Source organism: Globicephala melas, chromosome 6 (genome assembly GCF_963455315.2).
Source record: "Globicephala melas chromosome 6, mGloMel1.2, whole genome shotgun sequence".
NCBI lineage: Eukaryota > Metazoa > Chordata > Mammalia > Artiodactyla > Delphinidae > Globicephala > Globicephala melas.
In genome coordinates this window covers 83,750,579-83,770,377 of record NC_083319.1, presented here as the reverse complement: position 1 = coordinate 83,770,377, position 19,799 = coordinate 83,750,579, and the positions used below count along the sequence as shown (strand labels likewise).

Here is a 19,799-nt window from a genome sequence, read left to right as displayed (position 1 = left end):
ATAATTAGAGATGAGCTGATCGTTGCCCCCGCTACCTCTTGTGCGGCCCACTCATCATGCCAGCAGTTTCTGGAACAGAGATGCTGACGGACTGTTTGATGTCAGAACAGACCTTCCCCCTGCAGGAAATGGGTGCAGCATAAATCCATGTATGGCTGGATTTGGTTCTCCACCCGGAAAGGCGCTCCGAGCTCTGTGAGCTGTCCCCGTGCTTCAGCAGATGAGAGACCATGTAGGTAGTGGCTGGGCTGCCAGATTGGAGACTCTCTTCAGCTCTCCATGAAGGATGGCAGAGAAAGCTCTTTGGAGGTGACAGAGAGCCCCAACTCTCATACTTTTTGGCCACCTGCTGTGACCAGGGCAGAACACTTGACCATGTGACGTTTGGCAGGGAAGAAGTTTTCCCTACTCTCCCTCCCATTTCCTGCCCTGCTCCCTAGCTCCTTTGTAGACTTGAGTTTGCTTTTAGCACACCTTATGTCTTGGGTTTGTATGTTTTGTTCTTGTTCATGAGTGATCATTGTCTAGGTTTCAGCAGGTGGGGACCCCGGCAGGCATTGTTCTCAGCGCTGGGAGAACAGTGACAAACAAGAGAAGTTCTCAGGAAAGTTGACTCTCTTGGGGGCAGACAATAAAAGACCACAAGGGGAACAGGATAATTCCAGATGAGAGCTGCGAGGGAAATAAAACAGGGTTGATGTGTTAGAATGTGTTTGGGGTTTGGGGGGCTCATTTAATGTCTGAGCAGAGACCTGGGGGACAAGAAGACCGATTGCAGTTCACCTGTTCAGGAAGCCTCATCCACTACATTTAGCCTAAATGCCCATCATGTCCAGCCTGAGTTGCTACACAACTTGGTGCCACTGCTTCCAGGTGATTCTTTGCTGGCTCTCTTCCCTGTGCCCCTCCTGAGTTGCTCTCTGCTTTCCTCCATCCAGGTGTCTACTGGTTATCTTTAGAGCCACCGGTGGGTTCTCTGGTACCTGTGTGGTCTCAGCCAGTGCTCAGCACGAGACTGGAGCATGGCAGGTGGCAATTGGTCAGGATGGGCCTTCCCCGGCTCCCTCCCTGTGGGATCTCTTGGGGCGGGACTGGCTCCCCCTACAAACACTGCAGGTTCCACCAGGTGGCGCCCTGCAGAGAGTTGACCTCCCTGGGTCCAGGTATGGGCTGTCTCCCCTTGTTCCTGTAGGGTCAGGGCTTACAACAGCTCCCCACCATTGCTGGTCCAAGGAGACCTCGCCACCCTTGTGGTTTTTTACATCTGTCATCACCTGTGCAAACGATGCAGTTGATAAACCTTTCTCTCCACCCTTGAGCAGTTGGCTTCTGCCTTCCTGGCCCCTGATTCTGCCTCCACTTCCCCACCCCTTATCCCAGCCTCCTTTCTATCATTTCTCTAATTGCTCACCCACTACCCAAGATGCTTTCCTGTTCCCCTCTGCCTGTTTTTAATCCTGTTCATTCAAGGACCAGCTGAAGTCTCACCTCCTCCAGATGCCGCCTCCGACCCGCCTTCACTTCTCCAAGAATCAGCCCCCAGGAGCTTAGCAGCTACTTCCTTGTTCCCTCCCTGTTTCCTGTCTGTGGGTTTTACTTCTCCAGCTAGACTTTCATCTTCTGCCAAGGACAGGACCATGTCAGGATGCCCTTCTTCAAGACTCACAGAGTGCCAGGTGCCTCTTTCTGCTTGAGGGATTCTCCCTGGGGGCTGTGTTAGTCTGCTGCTGCCTAGGTCCCGCCTCAGTGTGGTGGGTTGTCAGCATGTGAGTGTCAGGGCAGGGAAATCAATTTAGCTGTTTCATCTGGTGTCCTGCCGGGTGGAATCTTGGAGAAATAGCAGTACCTGGGGGTTGCACTTTTTAAAAATTTCCTAAGACATGCTAGGTAATTCCAAATACTTCATCTGTTTTCCTCCTGAAAATAGTAAATGAAACAAAAGCATGAAAGCTGTTTAGGAAAATTCATTGCAAACCCTGTCTACACAGAAAGGAGCAATTAATAGGGTGAAGAACAGTGGGACTGGAAATCCCAGAATGAAAGTGTGCATGGGAACTGGGTAGTAGGGCCAATGAGGAAGTGAAGATAAAGAAATGCTTCCAAGAGATCATAATACCTGGTAGCAGGACCACATAGGGCTTGCATTCAATATTTTTAGACTCTTTAGAGCCCCAGAGACGTCAATGAAATCAACAGATTTTTGTTGCTTCTTTGGACTGAGTAAAAAATGTGAGGCTGTTTTTTTAAAGTGCTACTAGAGAATAATCTTTTGAAAAAGCAATACTTAGAGGGTTGCCCAGGATTAAAGTTAGGGGAGAAAAAACAAGACAAAACCACCAAATCCATTCAGAGCAACAAGGAGTATAGCTTCCCAGCATGCTAATACATGGATTTTAAAAAAAAAAAATTAATTGATGCAACTGTCTGTTAATTGACTTTTGGGAATACCTTTGCTGCTTTATTATGGTAAGGAGCTTTGCAGCATTCAGTCCTGTTCTGATACATGCCCTGCGCTTGGGTTATCTAAAGCAAAGTGGGATTAATTTCTCTGGCCTCTGGCAGCCAGGGCAATTTGAGGTTTTGCTGGGGTGGGTCCGGTCACTACAGGTTGAGCTATAAAAGCAGGCTCCAGTGTGATTTTGCTCTAGGTGACATACAGCAAAGAGCTTGAATGATTTGTTCATCATGATTAAAAATGATGCTTTGGTGATATTTCCTTTTATGAAAGGCAGGCACTTTGTTTGGTGGTCCTTCCAGGTAGAAGGTCTTGTTCAGACAACATCCTTGGATTTAATTCTGGATTTCCTTCCATGGGGTGTGGGGAGGAAGGAAGGACTTTTTTGAGACTTTCCTAACAGTGTAGCACATGAGAAGGGAAAAGAGAACTCTCCCACTTCAACCTAGAAGAGCACACAGCTCTGGCCTTCTGAGTCCTCCGTGTGCCAACAAAGATGCCTGGGTGGGCCGCCGTGTCCAGAGGACACATAAGTATCTGTCAAGAGCAGAGTGCCATTTGGTAAAGGAATGACACAGTGGGAGTGGTGATCTGTAACAATATGGTGCTTGTATGGCAAGGATGAGGTGCATCTGATGGAGGGGGTTGGAGCAGCAGCAGAAGATAAAAATGGCAGATGCCCTGTGACATTTCAGATGTGACCTCTCAGCCTCATGCCCCAAGAACTGATAAGACATAATCTCTGGAATTCCCCAGAAGTACTTGGAGTTGGAGGACTCTATGAGCGACTGAGACCTATATTAGCAGATGGGATCAGGTGCCAGAGAAACATGGATGACAAGCACAGTTAGGAAAGTTAGAACGGGGAGATACTTGACCAATTGGAGATATGATAATAATGGGTTTAGATTTTGCTTGCTGATTTTGAAGTAACTTGGGCATCCAAGTGAAATGGTCTGTTGTGTTCCTCAGCACAGAGGGCATGATTGAATATTTGGAGTTTTAAAATTACATATTTCCTTTAGAAGGGAGACCCTTTAAACATAAATCAGACATTTACACATTAGTATAAACAAAAGTTCTGCAAATAGGTTTTGGTAGGAAGGTAAAAATAAAGAGTCATGTATAAACACTACTGGAAAAGTGATTATCACTGAGTAGAAAAATTCAGCCACAGAGGGAGGCTGAAGTAGGCAAGTCTATCTTCATGATAAAGCCCCGGGCCTGCTCTGCTGTGGGCAATTATCTCTCCATCAGGATTACCCTTAATTTTATTTCCAAGCTTATAGGAAAACAAATCTATCCAAATGTATCTCCCTTAGACTCATATTTTATTATTATTATCATTCTACTTTTGGTTTCAATATATTATTCTTTTTTACATTATATCTTTATTTGCTTTACTGAAATATAGTTTATATATCATAAACTTTACTCATTTAAAAAATTTTTTATTTATTTATTTTTACTTTTTATTTTTTTTTTTTTGCGGTACGCGGGCCTCTCACTGTTGTGGCCTCTCCTGTTGCGGAGCACAGGCTCCGGACGCGCAGGCTCAGCGGCCATGGCTCACGGGCCCAGCTGCTCCGCGGCATGTGGGATCTTCCCAGAGCGGGGCACGAACCCGTGTCCCCTGCATCGGCAGGCGGACTCTCAACCACTGCGCCACCAGGGAAGCCCATAAACTTTACTCATTTTAAGTGTTAAAGACAATGATTTTTAGTAAGTTTGCTAAGTTGTACAACTATCACCACAATCCAGTTTTAGAACATTTTTATTACCCCTATGAGATAACTCATGCCCATTTAATGTTAATCCCCATTCCCAGGATTGTTTCTGTGTGTGTGCAAAAAGGAGTTTCAAGCATGTTTCAGGTTCTTCAGAGAAGTGAGTATCAGAGATTACCTTTGAATGTTGGAGTTTGTGTCCTAATCCTACCTCTTTCACTAAGTACTGGTGAGTTGTTTTTTTTTTTTTTTTTTTTTTAACTATTTTGACATCAGTTGCTCATCTGAAAAGTATGATTAGTAATATCTAACTTGTAGAAGTTTTCAGATGATTAGAGCTAATATATATAGATGGCCTGATATATAGTAGGTGTATCATGAATACACAGATGCTTGCAAACAATAGAAATTGATTGGGCACAGGGACTGAACTACGGGGTTCATTATTTTGTAATTTAATCAGTGAGACAGGGTAGGGAGGAGAAAACACAATTTATTTGTCATAGATATTGGCTGCTTTGTAACATAAAATGCATTAAAAAATCTTAATTTCTTTTGATTTGTTCAAAAGTTTTCCCTCTTAAACCTACACAGAGGTTTTCTTTCCAAATGTCTCGAGTCCCCCTGACCTCACCCCAACTCCACCCTGTGTTCTACGCCTCTGTCTTGCTTTCTTCTGAAATGGATTTGAAAAAAATAAGACCCTGGCTTTGGCTCTTCAGAGCCCGTTAGTGATTTTCTCTTCTGGTATGAAATTTAAGATCCATAAAATTCAGTTGCCATTTCCTGTGGATGTTCCGTTTTTATGTTCCGATTTCATATTTATTGCCATGTGAGTCAAGATCACAATAAGTTGCTCCATTGCCCTGTGTTATCGATATAGTGCCAACCATTTATGTGGGGCTGGTTAGCTACTGGCTGGGTGCCAGTTGCTCGTTACCTAGAAAACTAAACATGGCCACCAGGGGGCACCTTTCTCCCAGAGTCCAGTCCAGGGTCCTAATTTGGAAAAGGTGAGAGAGGGCCAGGGGTGAGGCTGCTTCAGCCTTGCTCCTCTCCTTCCTCGAGGGATGCCACAGGTGAGGATCATCCTTATGCCCAAACTCTCCCACTTGAGCCAATCCCCACACTGGGACAGCTTCCCAAGTGGGCAGGGGATGAATGGGACCTCCCTGCCAACTTTGAATTTCGGGGTCCCTCCATGGTTGCTTCTGGGGAAGGGTTTTTCTATTTGCTTCTCCAGAATCACTAGAAGGTGCTTATTAAAGATACAGGTTCGGGCTTCCCTGGTGGCGCAGTGGTTGGGAGTCCGCCTGCCGACGCAGGGGATGCGGGTTCGTGCCCCGGTCCGGGAGGATCCCACATGCCGCGGAGCGGGTGGGCCCGTAAGGCATAGCCGCTGAGCCTGCGCATCTGGATGACTGTGCTCTGCAACTGGAGAGGCCACAACAGTGAAAGGCCCGCATACCGCAAAAAAAAAAAAAAAAAAAAAAAAAAAAAAGATACAGGTTCTTGGATTTCGTTCTGTAGACAAAGTGAATCAAAATCATCTAAGGATGGGGTTCAGAAGTCTTGGCTCTCTACATGATTTGAATGCACACCAGTTAGGGCCCTGAAAAGGCAGTCTGTTCTTGGAAAAACCTTTTTAAAAAATCAGGCTTTTCCCTTCCAAACCAAAACCCAAACCAAGGCAGAAGTCTTCAGAGAATATGCTGTCACCCTAAGTCTCCATGTTCACCTTGGTCCCCGCCGTGGCAGAGAACAATGCTTCCATGTCTGCCTGAGTTTGAGGGGCCCTCCAGGACTACTTTGAATTTCAGAAGTGGGAAGAAGAAAAACAGTGTTGAAATCATTATCAATAATAATTAGGAAATGTAACTACTATCTTTTAAAAAGAAATGGACTTTGTGGTATTAGTTACCTGTGGCAACCGTAACAGAGTACCACAAACTGGGTGGTTTTAAACAAGAGAAATTTATTCCCTTGGAATCCTGGAGGCTGGAAGTTGAAATCCAGGTGTCAGCAGGGTCAAGCTTGGCCCCTAGGGCTTTCCTCCCAGGCTCTGTGCCTTTCTCTTCGCTTCTGAATTGCCGGCAATCCTGGACTCCTTGGTTTGCAGCCACATAATTTCAGTCTCTGCCCCTATCATCACATGATCATCTTCTCCTGTGTGTCAGTGTCTTCTTCTCTTCTTATAAGGACACAGCCACATTGGATTAGGGCTCACCCTAATGACCTTATATTAATTTGATTACATCTGCAAAGACCGTATTTCCAAATAAGGTCACATTCACAGATACCCGGGGTTAGGAGTTCAGTCTATTTTTGGGCAGACATAATTCTACATATGTTGTTTCCTACAACTGATCTATCATCCTTTTAAGTTTCCAGCCCACTGAGTCACAAGGAAAAACTAATTTAGTCCAATCCAGTAATATCAGTCCAATCAAATAATTTAAAATGGCCTATTCATTCTCTGTAGGTATGACTCAGATAAATGCCCAGTCTTTCTTTTTCTTCTTCCTTCCTTTCTTTCTTTCATTCCTTTCCTCCCTCCCTCCCTCCCTCCCTTCCTCCCTTCCTTCCTTCCTTCTCCATAGCATGCTATCTGGAGCTGTAGGTGACTGGGGTATCTGACTTCACGGTCGTAGGGGAAGGGACAGACTTACTCTTTCCCCAGCTCCTGGCTGATCTCTGCTGCAGGATGACTTCTCTGTTCTGCTCCAGCAATAGATCCCACTGAGTTAAGACAGGTCTTATCTGACTTTTTGAGTTTTATCCGGCACCCTCCTCTGGAACCCCATAATTTTGGCCATTAGTCCCTGAAATTTAGAAATCTTCCTCATCATAAAGACCAGCTTTTGGGCTATTGTTTTTTTGTTTTTTTTTTTTGCGGTACGCGGGCCTCTCACTGTTGTGGCCTCTCCCATTGCGGAGCACAGGCTCCGGACGCGCAGGCTCAGTGGCCATGGCTCATGGGCCCAGCCGCTCCGCGGCATGTGGGATCCTCCTGGACTGGGGCACAAACCCGCGTCCGCCGCATCGGCAGGCAGACTCTCAACCACTGCGCCACCAGGGAAGCCCTGGGCTATTGTTTCATTAAAGAAACTGAGAAAATCAGCTTTGAGATTCCAAGTTGATCTATGGTCTTTTTGTTTCCAATAGCAGCCAACCTCTTCATCTTGTAGGCAATGACCCTGATGGTTTATTCTCTGTCTGCAAGGGAACAAGAAATAAGAGCACACAAAACCCATGTGGTATGTTAATTATTACTGTGTAAAAAACCACCCCAAACTCTGTGGCTTAAAACAAGGGTTGGCCAACTATGGCCCATGGGCCAAACCCGGCCCATGGCATGTTTTTGTGTGACTTACGAGGTAGGAATGGTTTTATATATTTTACCTTTAAATTGTTTAAAATACATAAAAAGAATATGCAACAGAGACCATATGTGGCCTCTAAAACCTAGAATATTTACTATCTTGCCCTTCATGGACAAAGTTTGCTGACCCTGGATTAAACCAATAAGCATTTATTATTGTGCACAAGGCTGTGGGTTCTTTAGCTCCCATCAAGAACCCATAGTCTGAAGGACAGACTCTTTCATGTCTCTCAGGTCAGCTGTGGGTCAGACAGGCAACTCTGCTGATCTTGGTTGGTCTTTCTTACATGGTTGGAGGTTGGCTGGCTTTAAGTTGATCTAGGCTGGCTTTGGCTGAGATAAAGGGGCTGTTGTCTGTGAGCTCTCTTATCCTCTATCAGGCTAGCCAGGCCTTATTTACTCCACAGTGGTAATGTTCTGAAAGAGACCAGAAATGAGCAAGTTCTCATGAGGCCTAGACTTGTACCTGACACATTGTCACTCCTGCCACATTCTATTGGTCAGAAGTCCTGGCCCAGATCCAGGCTGGAGAAATACACTCCATCTTGATAGAAGGAGCTGCAAAGGCACATGATAAAGGATGTGGGTACAGAAAGTGGTGAATAATTGAAGCCATTTCTGTAATCAATCTACCACATATGGGCTATTATTTTCTTTCTTTTTTTTTTTAACTTTTCAACCTAATTTATAGGCAAAAAATATAAAAGTTTCATAATACATATGAAGGAACACTTTTATAGATTGCTGGTAAAACCTTATATTGGTACAACTTCAGGAAAATAGAAATTCTTATTAAATTACAACCCAAATAAAATATGACTCAGCAATTTCAGTTTTAGGAAGTTACTCTACAGATAAACCTTCACATATGGTCAACAATATTCAAGGCTACTTTGTTTTTTTCTGTTTTTGTTTTTAACATCTTTTTTGGAGTATAATTGCTTTATGATGGTGTGTTAGTTTCTGCTTTATAACAAAGTGAATCAGTTATACATATACATATGTTCCCATATCTCTTCCCTCTTGCATCTCCCTCCCTCCTACCCTCCCTATCCCACCCCTCTAGGTGGTCACAAAGCACCGAGCTGATCTCCTGTGCTATGCGGCTGCTTCCCACTAGCTATCTATTTTACGTTCGGTAGTGTATATATAGCCATGCCACTCTCTCACTTTGTCCCAGCTTACCCTTATTATTTTCTAAATATTCTAGTAGCAAAACATTACATTTATCTATCTTTCCCAAATATTCCTTGTGATCTCAAGACTCACCTGTGTAGAAGCAGGTTTGATTTGATTAGAGCATGGTAGAGACTTGTGCACCTTCCTCATAGGACTTGTAGGTTCTAAAACTCTAGGATTAAGATTTTTAAAATTTTATGCTAAGGATATTCTCTTTTACCTTCAGTAATGTCTTCTCTTTCCAGTCCAGATTCCCCCACCTGAAGGAGAGGAGGATTAGTGTAATATTGTTAGTTTTATAATTAACAATAGTTAACAAATTTCCTATCCCTTCTGTTTATCACTTCTGAAATCTGAGCTGGTTTGGGGAAGCCTCGAGAGACGATCACCAGATACCTATCACCCTCATGAAGTTGCTGTGAGGTACCTCTTCTCAGGAGATTTTTAAGAAAACTTCTAAATTGGTGCCCAGGAGAACCATCTAGAATTTCATCCCAGTCAACCGCAAGATGAGTTTACCCCCAAACTTCCCTTAACCCAGTTTTGAAACTCTGTGACTCATCTTTCCCTTTGTCTGGAGCCCCACAATTTTTGCTTGATGCTGTTTGAAGAGGGAAACTAGAACAAACCACAAGGAGTCGAAGCACTGAGTTTTGGAGCCAGAGGGAAGGTCCAATCTTTCTCTGATACACGCACACTCTGATGCCTTGAAGAAGTGGCTGGCCAACCTCTTGGCTGTTTCCCACGTCAGGGAGCTCACTACCTATTAAGACAGCTTTAATTAGACTAGGTTAACGTCGACTCTGCATATGGCTCCCAGATACCTGAAGAAATATCCAGGCCATGGTAGCCATTTTGTCTTTGAAACATGACTTAGAGGCCAGCATCTGGCTGGCAAAATAAAACTAAGCAAACCCAGGGGCCTGCCTGAGGGAATGCTGGCCCCTACTCAGTCAGAGAAATGCTGTGATCTTGAGCATTCTTTCTAGATTCCAGTCATAAAAATCAAGCCCTTACTGAAGCTCTAAATGAGGCCTGGGATGTAAATTCCTTGGTGGTTTCCCTAGAGGCTGACAGCTGGTGGAGGGAGTGAGGGGTGTGCTGAGGACAGAGACCCGTGTTTGTTTAGTGCAGTACTGTGAGAGCAAGAGGGAGAAGCTGGGGCCAGAGAAAGAGAGCTCTGCTTGCTGGGAAGAGGCTGGTGTGTGTGGAACAGGCTGCCTAAAATCATGTCCTGATGGGTTTGAAAACTCTTTTCAACATTGCCGTGTGTGAGAGAAATTGCTGATTACCTGCCCAGTTACCCACTATCCAATGTTCCCTTCTTCCTTCCTAGCAGAACCCCATTTTGTTTGGGGCAGCTCTGTGCCCAGCTACGAACGCTCAGCTTCCCCAATTCCCTTGCAGCTAATGGTGACTATGTGATGTTAGTGAGTGAGGGCCAGTGAGGTGTGAGAGGATGTCTGCTGGGAATGTGGGGGGAAGACTTTGCTTCCTGTTACACGTTCTGCTACCCCCCATTTCCTTTTCCCTTCCTTCTTCCTTCTGCCTGTCCTGTGGAGGGGACACCAGGAGGTGCAGCATCTTTATGGCAACCACAGGCAACAACATGGATGGAAATCGACACCCTCAGGATTCACCCCACAGCAGCTGTGCCAGCTCAGGACTGCATCCCTGGACTGCATCCCTGCTTTCTTTGTGAAAAATAAACCCCAGTGTGTTTAAGCCAACATCAGTTGGGCTTTTCTGTTACTTTCAGCCCAGTTCTCAGTGACGTAGAACTTATACAGCCTAACTCCTTGAATGTTTCTCTCTCTTTGGGTGATAACTGAGGGTCAAGTGTTGGCATCAGGCCTGGGTGACCTGAGAGATAGTCTTCTTCACAGTGTTGCTGGGTGGAAACTACAGAGACAAGACAAACAAGAACTGTTGTATCTATGATCTGGGAGACTTCATCTGGGCAGGGGGAGCTGTGAGTTGGCATGTACGCACTGAGCCTACAGGATGAGTGTGGTGTAAAATGTTGGTGGGAAACCAAGGTGCTCTGTGCTACTGTATCAAGATGACCCCACACACCCAACTCCCATCCTTGGTGGCCATGCATGTCCCATGTGGGTGAGGGGGCAAAGGAAGCTGTGCCCTTGAGTGGCTGCTGGGTCTGCTGATGAACTGAAAAGGCCATACCTGCTGTATTCCTGGTTCTGTTTCCTCCCACAAAGCTGAGTGAACATGGTACAAGGTTGAAGTCTCTCTGTGTTTTGTGAGTCTGAATTGCCAACCCGGACCCATGACCACTTCTGGGCCAGACCACGACCCTGCTGATTTCGTTAAGACTAATTAGCCACATCTCTCTCCCCCATTAACAATAATTATTTTATTAACCTTTTATGTAGTCTTTTGTATTGCCTCAAATATAGTTTTTGGATGGGTTGGGGTGTAAATGATTTTAATAAGTACAACTAAAAAAGGTTTTCTAAGAGTTGATGTGATGATAAAGGGGCCATTCCACCTGTTGTGGGTGGGAAGGTGGCACTGAGAGATGAAAGGGGCATGGCCCTGGAGGTCAGGGAGACTGGAAATGAAGTTCAGATGCTATCTTTACAGCTGCGAGGTCTTGGGAGATTTATTTAGCCTTGTTGAGTCTCAGTTGCTGTATCCGTACATTGGGAATAAGTCTCTGCATAGATGAAATGAAACAATATAGATAAAATTGTCAAACACAGTCCTGGTCCAGGCACAGACATAGGCTTCCCACCAATGTTAGCGCTCTCCTTTCTTTCAAGTCTATAATAATAATAATAACAACACCATCTGTGTCATGCTTTCCTCTTAGTGGAGTGGGGTTAAGTGCCTGGATTCTGGTGTCAGACTTCTGGGTTCGAATCCTTGGTCTGCTCTTTGTAGCTGAATAACTTTGGGCGAGATATTTAGCTTTTTGGTGGCTCATGTACTTCATTTGTAAAATGGGGATAACAATAGTACCTACTTAAAGGGTTGTTGAGAAGGTTAGAGAAGTTGAGTAAAGTGTCTGGCACAATGCATAGCACATATTAAGAGTTCAGTAAGTGGTTACAAAAAAGAGAATGTTTACAAGAGCTCAGGTTTTGTCCCATGTTTAGTACCACTTGCATGACGCTGGCAGAGCTGGGGCTCAAAGCCTGGACCCTTGACATTGAGCTTGGTCTGTGCCTGGCACTGTGCTCAGCATGAGGCATATTGACCATGAATAAGACACAACTTCACCTTCTGTTTTCAAGGAGCTCAGGGTCTAGAGACAGTGGTGTTTAGGAAATGAGAATGTCACGGTTCGTAGTCCTTTACTACCTTAAACTGTTTGGATTTCCCTCTCCCTAGGAACAGGGAAGGTGCCCTGGAATCTGAATAGATGGTCACCATGACAAGATGGTGGATGCTAGAGGCAAATCCAGGAGATCCAGCTTGTTGTTTTTCCATCTCTGCTGCATCCGTGTGCGCTGGCGAGGTTCTTTCCCTCACAGATTTATGTAACTTATCATCACAGTCATGTCTGTGTGTTTTGCTGATGCCATTTAAATTCTGTTACTATTTAATACCAAGAACATCAAAAAAGAACATTTTGAGGGACTTGAAAAATCCAATTGGTCTCTTAGTAATTTGATTTGTAGGAAATTGGAGAAGATCGTATTCTGAATAGAGTGCTTTTAAATGAATCATCATGGCTTTCCTGCACAGGCACTAGATGGGCTCAGATGGGGAGCCCTGCTAAATCTCTCATTAGGTGGAGGATGCAGTCTGTGTTGGTTAGGAAAGGCTCAGCTCCATGTGGCAGAAAATCCAAAATAATAACGGCTTAAATAAGGTGGATGCTATTTGTCCCTCATGAAAAAGAGCTCTGGAGGAGGCAGTTCGCGGCTGACAGGTGTCTTCATGGAATCACCAGGGAGCCAGACTCCTTGCATCTCCTCATTCTGCCACCCTTAGAACGTGGCTTCCTTCTGATGGACAAAGAAGCCATTCAGACTCCACCATCACCACTTATGCCTGCATTCCAGGCACAGGCAGGGGGGAGGGATAAGAAGGGAGTGCACTCTTCTTTTAGGGCGTTTCCCAAGAGTCATAAATTATACTTTTGCTCACACACTATTGGTCAGCGCGTAGTGACATGGCCACATCTACCTGCCAGGAAGGCTGGGTGGCTTATAAACAACAGAATTTTATTTCTCATAGTCTTGGAGGCTGGAAGTCTGAGGTAGGGTACAAGCATGGTCAGGTTCTGGGGGGGACCTTCTTCCAGGTTCCCAGCTTCCTGTTGTGTCCTCACATGCAGGAGAGCAGAGAGGGGAAGCAAGGTCTCTCATGACTCTTACAAGGGCACTAATTCCATTAACAAGGGCTTCACCCTCATAACCTCATCTAATCCTAATTACTTTCCAAAGATTGTACCTCCTAATCCCATCACATGGAGAGGTAAGCTTTCAACATATACATTTTCAGAAGACACAAATATTCAGTCCATATCAGCTGGGAAATTTACTCTTTATTCCAGGTACCCAGGTACCCAGATAAAATAGGTGCTATGACTAGGGAACGAGGGGAGAATGGATACTGGGGCTTAGCCAGCAGGCTTTGCAACAAATTTTTTTGGAGACCTGACAATACCTCTTTCTCTGCCAGCAAAGGTTTATTTGTTTGAGAGGAATAGCAGGGACCAGCAGCAGAAAAATCCCTCGTGCAGATGCAACTGCAAAAAGGACACATGGGACTAGAAAAACAAAGAGACAATTATGAAGTAGGGTGTAAGACAGAGTTGGAGAACCCTTGGAAATCATGGAGGGCTGCAAGTAACACATGAAGATGCCGAGGGCCAGAGGGGTGAGTTGGCTGGTGTGTTGGGGTCACTAAGTTCACTCTAGCTCCACAATTCACTAGAAGGACTCATAGGACTCGGAAAAACTATTATACTCATAGTTTCAGTCTATTACAGTGAAAGCATAAGCATACAGATTAAAGTCAGCAAAAGAAGAAAAATAGACTCAAGATAGAGTCCAGGAAAAACCAGGTGCGAGCTTTTAGTTGTTGTGTCCTTGTGTGGTCAATGGACAGGGCTTCATTTGCCTGGCTACAAGATGTGACAACATATACAAAGTTTTGCTAACCAGGGATACTCACCTGAGCCTGGGTGTCCAGGGCTTCTACTGGGGAGTTAGTCCCATAGGCAGGCAGTGCCCACATGGCTGACCCCAGTTATTCAGTCTCCAGCCCACTTCTCAGGTCAAACTGATAAAGAGTGGTGAAGACCTCCATCATAAATCACATTGTTAACAAAAACTCTCTGGTGTGGCCCCAGGCATTCAGAGACACTCATATCAAGTAGGACTGTCCCATGACTCAGAGGTTATCGCCCAGGAGCTGGTCAAGGGCCAGTCTTGAAGACCTTTACAATGGGCAGGGTTTGGGCAGCCCAGGCATGCTGAGCTAACCCTTTACTGCACACTTGCCCGCAGTCATACGCCGATGGCAGAGCCAGGTCTAGAATATTCATCTCCTTGGAGGACAGTCAAGGCAGTTGACTTGCCCACGGCAGAGGCAGGTCTAGAGTGCACATCTCCTGACCCGCATCCAGTACACAAACAGGGTTGAAAGCATGATCGGGACAATCTCCATTCAGATTGGCTCTGACACTTAGTGGCTGTTTGATTTACTCAGATTGCTTATCTGCAGACGTGAAGAGGAGAGAAACGCTACTCAGCATTTCTGTGAGGGCTAAATACATTCATTAACACAAGGTTCTCAGAACAGTGCCTGGCATATGATATGTGCTCAACAAGTGAAAGCTAGTATTGTTATTACCATTCACATCACGTTGCTATTCCTCAGTCTCTTCTTATGTATGCAGAAAGCCCCTGAGCTGGCTTAGGACCTGGCTGTTGACAAACACCTGCTTGGCCAAGGCAGGATCTCTTCCTGGAAGGTCAGCCACGGAACAGCAAGCTGCCCAGGACATTCTGGGCCCTCTGCATCACTGAAGACTGAAGTCTCATCCATACCTGGCATTGCCTAAGTTGCAAAGATTCCCTCAACATTCACTCTAATCCTGTTTTCTATAAGGTAAAGCTGCTGTGTATACATTCTAAAAAATCTGTTTTTAAAGTGGGTGCTCCCTGATCTTTTCTCATTTTCAGAATCATCTCAGATGAACTTTTTCCTTCTGAGGTGATTCTCTGCAATGCTTCAATGTTCTCTGTGTTTCTGTAGAGAAAGCATGCCTGATTAGTTTCTGTTGTTTGGTCAAACTCAGCCCCAAAGACAGGAGCAAAGGATTCTGGGATCCCTTCCCTTATTTGCCACTATCAGGCTTGCAATTCTGGGAAAGTCACTTCTCTGGGCTTCAGTTTGCTCATTCCTAAATTGAGGGGGAGGGGAGAGATGGATGCTAAGGGTCTTCCTCTTCTCTGCTCAGATGCTGAATGTGAACATGCTTAATCTGTCTTGGGCCATTTAGTCATCACAAGTATACATAAATCATGTGTGTGTGTGCACGCGTGCACACACGTTCCTGGAAGACAGGGACACATCAGGGACTCAGCTAATGCTGTTTATTCGCCCATGTTCTCTGTTGCTGAGCAATCCTGAGTCACAGGCCTGTCAAAGGGGAGGCTGTTTGTGCTGGGGTAAGAAACTCTCAGCTGTGCTCCACCCCCTCTTTCCATGCTGTAAATGCCAATGTACTTGGAAGGGCTGGAGGAGAGACTCTCCAATTTTTTCAGAAGCTATGAAGTTGCCTTGGGACAAAGACCCTCAAGTTGGTGGGCACCCCCCTACAATCCTGGCAATGAAAAGCTGCATTTTACCCAGGGCCATTAAGCTGGATTTGCAAAGATGTGTGCTGGCTGGTGTTTAAGAAGAGAAGGACCCCAGGAAGGAGAAGACAAGACTCCCGTTGGTGCCTTCCCTCTCCCTCCCTCTCTCTCAAGGCCGTTCTTTTCAGAACCCAGGCCCCTCCCCCAGTGGCTTCCTAAATTCTAGAGGAAGTGCCACCCCTAGCAGGTACGGAGCGTGCCTGCATATGCCTTGGCACCCCTCACTGCCCTGCACAGCAGGCACCTTGCTCACTTCATTTTCAAGAGATTTAAAACAGGAAACAGATGCTCCCCATGAAGCCTGAATAGCAGCATTTCTATCACTGGTTGTCATGACATGGGCTGACATGGGAGCAGCCTTGGCAACGGGGCTGACAGTTTGATGGGTTTAATTTCGGTGCAGATTTCTGCAAAGAGGCACCTGCTAGAAATGCACCCCTGGTGGCTGGGGAGCCTGAAGGGGAAACAGGCAGGCGGTGGGAATATAATGCTGCAGCCCATCTTGACAGCAGCAGCCCAGTGGGGCTGCCCGTAAGGGCTTTGCCCAGCACCAGCACCGGCACCACTGATGGCTGATTTCGGGATCTCAGTGGACCTCATACTCACTCAGCATTCGCCCTGCTCACCACTCTCCCTCTGGAGGGACCCATCTTTGGTCTCTGTCTGAGAAATGGAGGCAGACATCAAATAAATTACCCTGAGATGAGGCTGGTCAAGGCAGCAGAGGAATCTGCAATCCCTATTCTTGGTCCTTGGTGCCAATCACTCTAAAGCGGAGAGAGAAGACAAAGTAGCATCATTTCCTCTTCCATTCTTAACCCCACCTGATGTCCTAACATGAGGTACCAGTGCATGTGACAGCGGATTTATTGACAAGGAAAGCAAAACGAGGCAGGATTCCTTCCTCCCAGCTCTGTGCTTCTATTCCCTTGTACCCTCTCCCGCCAGGGTCTGTGAAGTCTAACTTGGCAACAGATGGAATCAACCAACCATCCGCGCTACCCTTCTCTCTTCCACACTCTGGCATCCTATTTTGTTCCCTCTGAGCCTTGAGAATTGGGAAGCCCATGAACTACCATCACATATTCATTACACCAACATTAGCTAGTCCTGTATGCTAGACACACCCTGCTACATGCTGGAGCCACCAAGCTGAATGATGCATGCTTCCTGCCTTTCAGGATCTGAACATCTGGTAGGGAGGACTGACATGCAAAGAAGTACTCTTAGGAAATACAAATTAAAGACCAGTTTGTGATGCCATTTGACACACCCCAGACTGGTAACATCTAGAAAGTCTGAACATATTAAGTGCTGTTGAGGGTGTAAAGCAACTTCTCTCATACCCTGCTGGTGAGAGGGTAAATTAATACAAGTACTTGGAAAATCATTTCATATTATTTAATAAATGGGAAGATGAATATATGGTATGTCTGGGCAAGTCTATGATTAAGTATGTACCCAGGAGAAATTCTTGTGCACATACTCACAGTAGCAATGTTTCAAACAGTAAAACACTGGAGACAATCCAAATGCCTATTAAGAGTAGAATGAATAAAACCGTTTTGGAATATTATTCAGCAGTGAAAATTAATGCACCACTACTACACACATCAGCATGCATGAGTGTTACTAACAAACTGTAGAACAAGAAAAGCAAGTCACAGAAGAATATATTGAACATGACTTTATATAATGGTCAAACATGGACAGAACTAAGCTACATATATAATAAATGTATTTTTTAAAACAGCAAGGGAATGATAACCACAAAACACAGGACAGTGCTTACCTCTGGAATGGGTGGGGTTCAGAGGGGCACAGTCATAAATGAGTTCATGGCCGAGCCTTTGCACAAGCCTACATCTGGAATGTTCATGATATCCACATGGAGATTTCCCTCATTAAAAAAGAGTTTTATGCAGCTGCTTCCAACTAGCTATCTATTTTACATTTGGTAGTATGTATATGTCAATGATACTCTCTCACTTCATCCCAGCTTACCCTTCCCCCTCCCTGTGTCCTTAAGTCCATTCTCTACCTCTGCCCCTAGGTTCATGAGAACGATTTTTTTTTTTAAGAGTCCATATATATGTGTTAGCATACACTATTTGTTTTTCTCTTTCTGACTTACTTCACTCTGTATGACAGACTCTAGGTCCATCCACCTCACTACAAATAACTCAATTTCATTTCTTTTTATGGCTGAGTAATATTCCATTGTATATATGTGCCACATCTTCTTTATGCACTCATCTGTCGTTGGACACTTAGGTTGCTTCAATATCCTGGCTATTGTAAATAGAGCTGCAGTGAACACTGTGGTACATGACTTTTTTTGAATTATGGTTTTTCTCAGGGTATATGCCCAGTAGTGGGATTGCTGGGTCATATGGCAGTTCTATTTTTAGTTTTTTGAGGAACTTCCATACTGTTCTCCATAGTGGCTGTATCAATTTACATTCCCACCAACAGTGCAAGAGGGTTCCCTTTTCTCCACACCCTCTCCAGCATTTATTGTTTCTAGATTTTTTGATGATGGCCATTCTGACAGGTGTGAGATAATATCTCATTGTAGTTTTGATTTGCATTTCTCTAATGATTAATGATGTTGAGCATTCTTTCATGTGTTTGTTAGCAATCTGTATATCTTCTTTGGAGAAATGTCTATTTAGGTTTTCTGCCCATTTTTGGATTGGGTTGTTTGTTGTTTTGAAATTGAGCTGCATGAACTGCTTGTAAATTTTGGAGATTAATTCTTTGTCAGTTGCTTCATTTGCAAATATTTTCTCCCATTCTGAGGGTTGACTTTTCATCTTGGTTATGGTTTCCTTTGCTGTGCAAAAGCATTTAAGTTTCATTAGGTCCCATTTGCTTATTTTTGTTTTTATTTCCATTACTCTAGGAGGTGGGTCAAAAAGGATCTTGCTGTGATATATGTCATAGAGTGTTCTGCCTATGTGTTCCTCTAAGAGTTTTAAAGTGTTTGTCCTTACATTTAGGTCTTTAATTCATTTTGAGTTTATTTTTGTGTATGGTGTTAGGAAGTGCTCTAATTTCATTCCTTTACATGTAACTGTCCAGTTTTCCCAGCACCACTTATTGAAGAGGCTGTCTTTTCTCCATTGTATATTCCTGCCTCCTTTATCAAAAATAAGGTGACCATATGTGCGTGGGTTTATCTCTGGGCTTTCTATCCTGTTCCATTGACCTATATTTCTGTTTTTGTGGCAGTACCATACTGTCTTGATTACTGTAGCTTTGTAGTATAGTCTGAAGTCCGGGAGCCTGATTCCTCCAGCTCCGTTTTTCTTTCTCAAGATTACTTTGGCTAATCAGGGTCTTTTGTGTTTCCATACAAATTGTGAAATTTTTTGTTCTAGTTCTGTGAAAGATGCCATTGGTAATTTGATAGGGATTGCATTGAATCTGTAGATTGCTTTGGATAGTAGAGTCATTTTCACAATGTTGACTCTTCCAATCCAAGAACATGGTGTATCTCTCCATCTGTTTGTATCATGTTTAATTTCTTTCATCAGTGTCTTATAATTTTCTGCATACAGGTCTTTTGTCTCCTTAGGTAGGTTTATTCCTAGGTATTTTATTCTTTTTGTTGCAATGGTAAGTGGGAGTGTTTCCTTAATTTCACTTTCAGATTTTTCATCATTAGTGTATAGGAATGCAAGAGATTTCTGTGCATTAATTTTGTATCCTGCTACTTTGCCAAATTCATTGATTAGCTCTAGTAGCTTTCTGGTACCATCTTTAGGATTCTCTATGTATAGTGTCATGTCATCTGCAAACAGTGACAGCTTTATTTCTTCTTTTCCAACTTGGATTCCTTTTATTTCTTTTTCGTCTCTGATTGCTGTGGCTAGAACTTCCAAAACAATGTTGAATAATAGTGATGAGAGTGGGCAACCTTGTCTTGTTCCTAATCTTAGTGGAAATGGTTTCATTTTTTCACCATTGAGGACGATGTTGGCTGTGGGTTTGTCATATATGGGCTTTATTATGTTGAGGTAAGTTCCCTTGATGCCTACTTCTGGAGGGTTTTTATCATAAATGGGTGTTGAATTTTGTTGAAAGATTTTTCTGCTACTATTGAGATGATCATATGGTTTTTTCCCTTCAGTTTGTTAATATGGTGTATCACGTTGATTGATTTGCATATATTGAAGAATCCTTGCATTCCTGGAATAAACCCCTCTTGATCA

At 44.3% G+C, this 19,799-nt stretch overlaps 1 long non-coding RNA gene across 1 annotated transcript in view; it reads left to right on the top strand.

Moving 5' to 3' along the window:
* LOC132597420 (uncharacterized) overlaps positions 1–19,799 on the top strand; it is a 57,489-nt gene that overhangs the window by 24,438 nt on the left and 13,252 nt on the right. The window contains exon 4 of the long non-coding RNA XR_009564187.1: positions 14,619–14,830. This is a non-coding gene — a long non-coding RNA (uncharacterized lncRNA). The remainder of the gene's footprint in view (positions 1–14,618; positions 14,831–19,799) is intronic.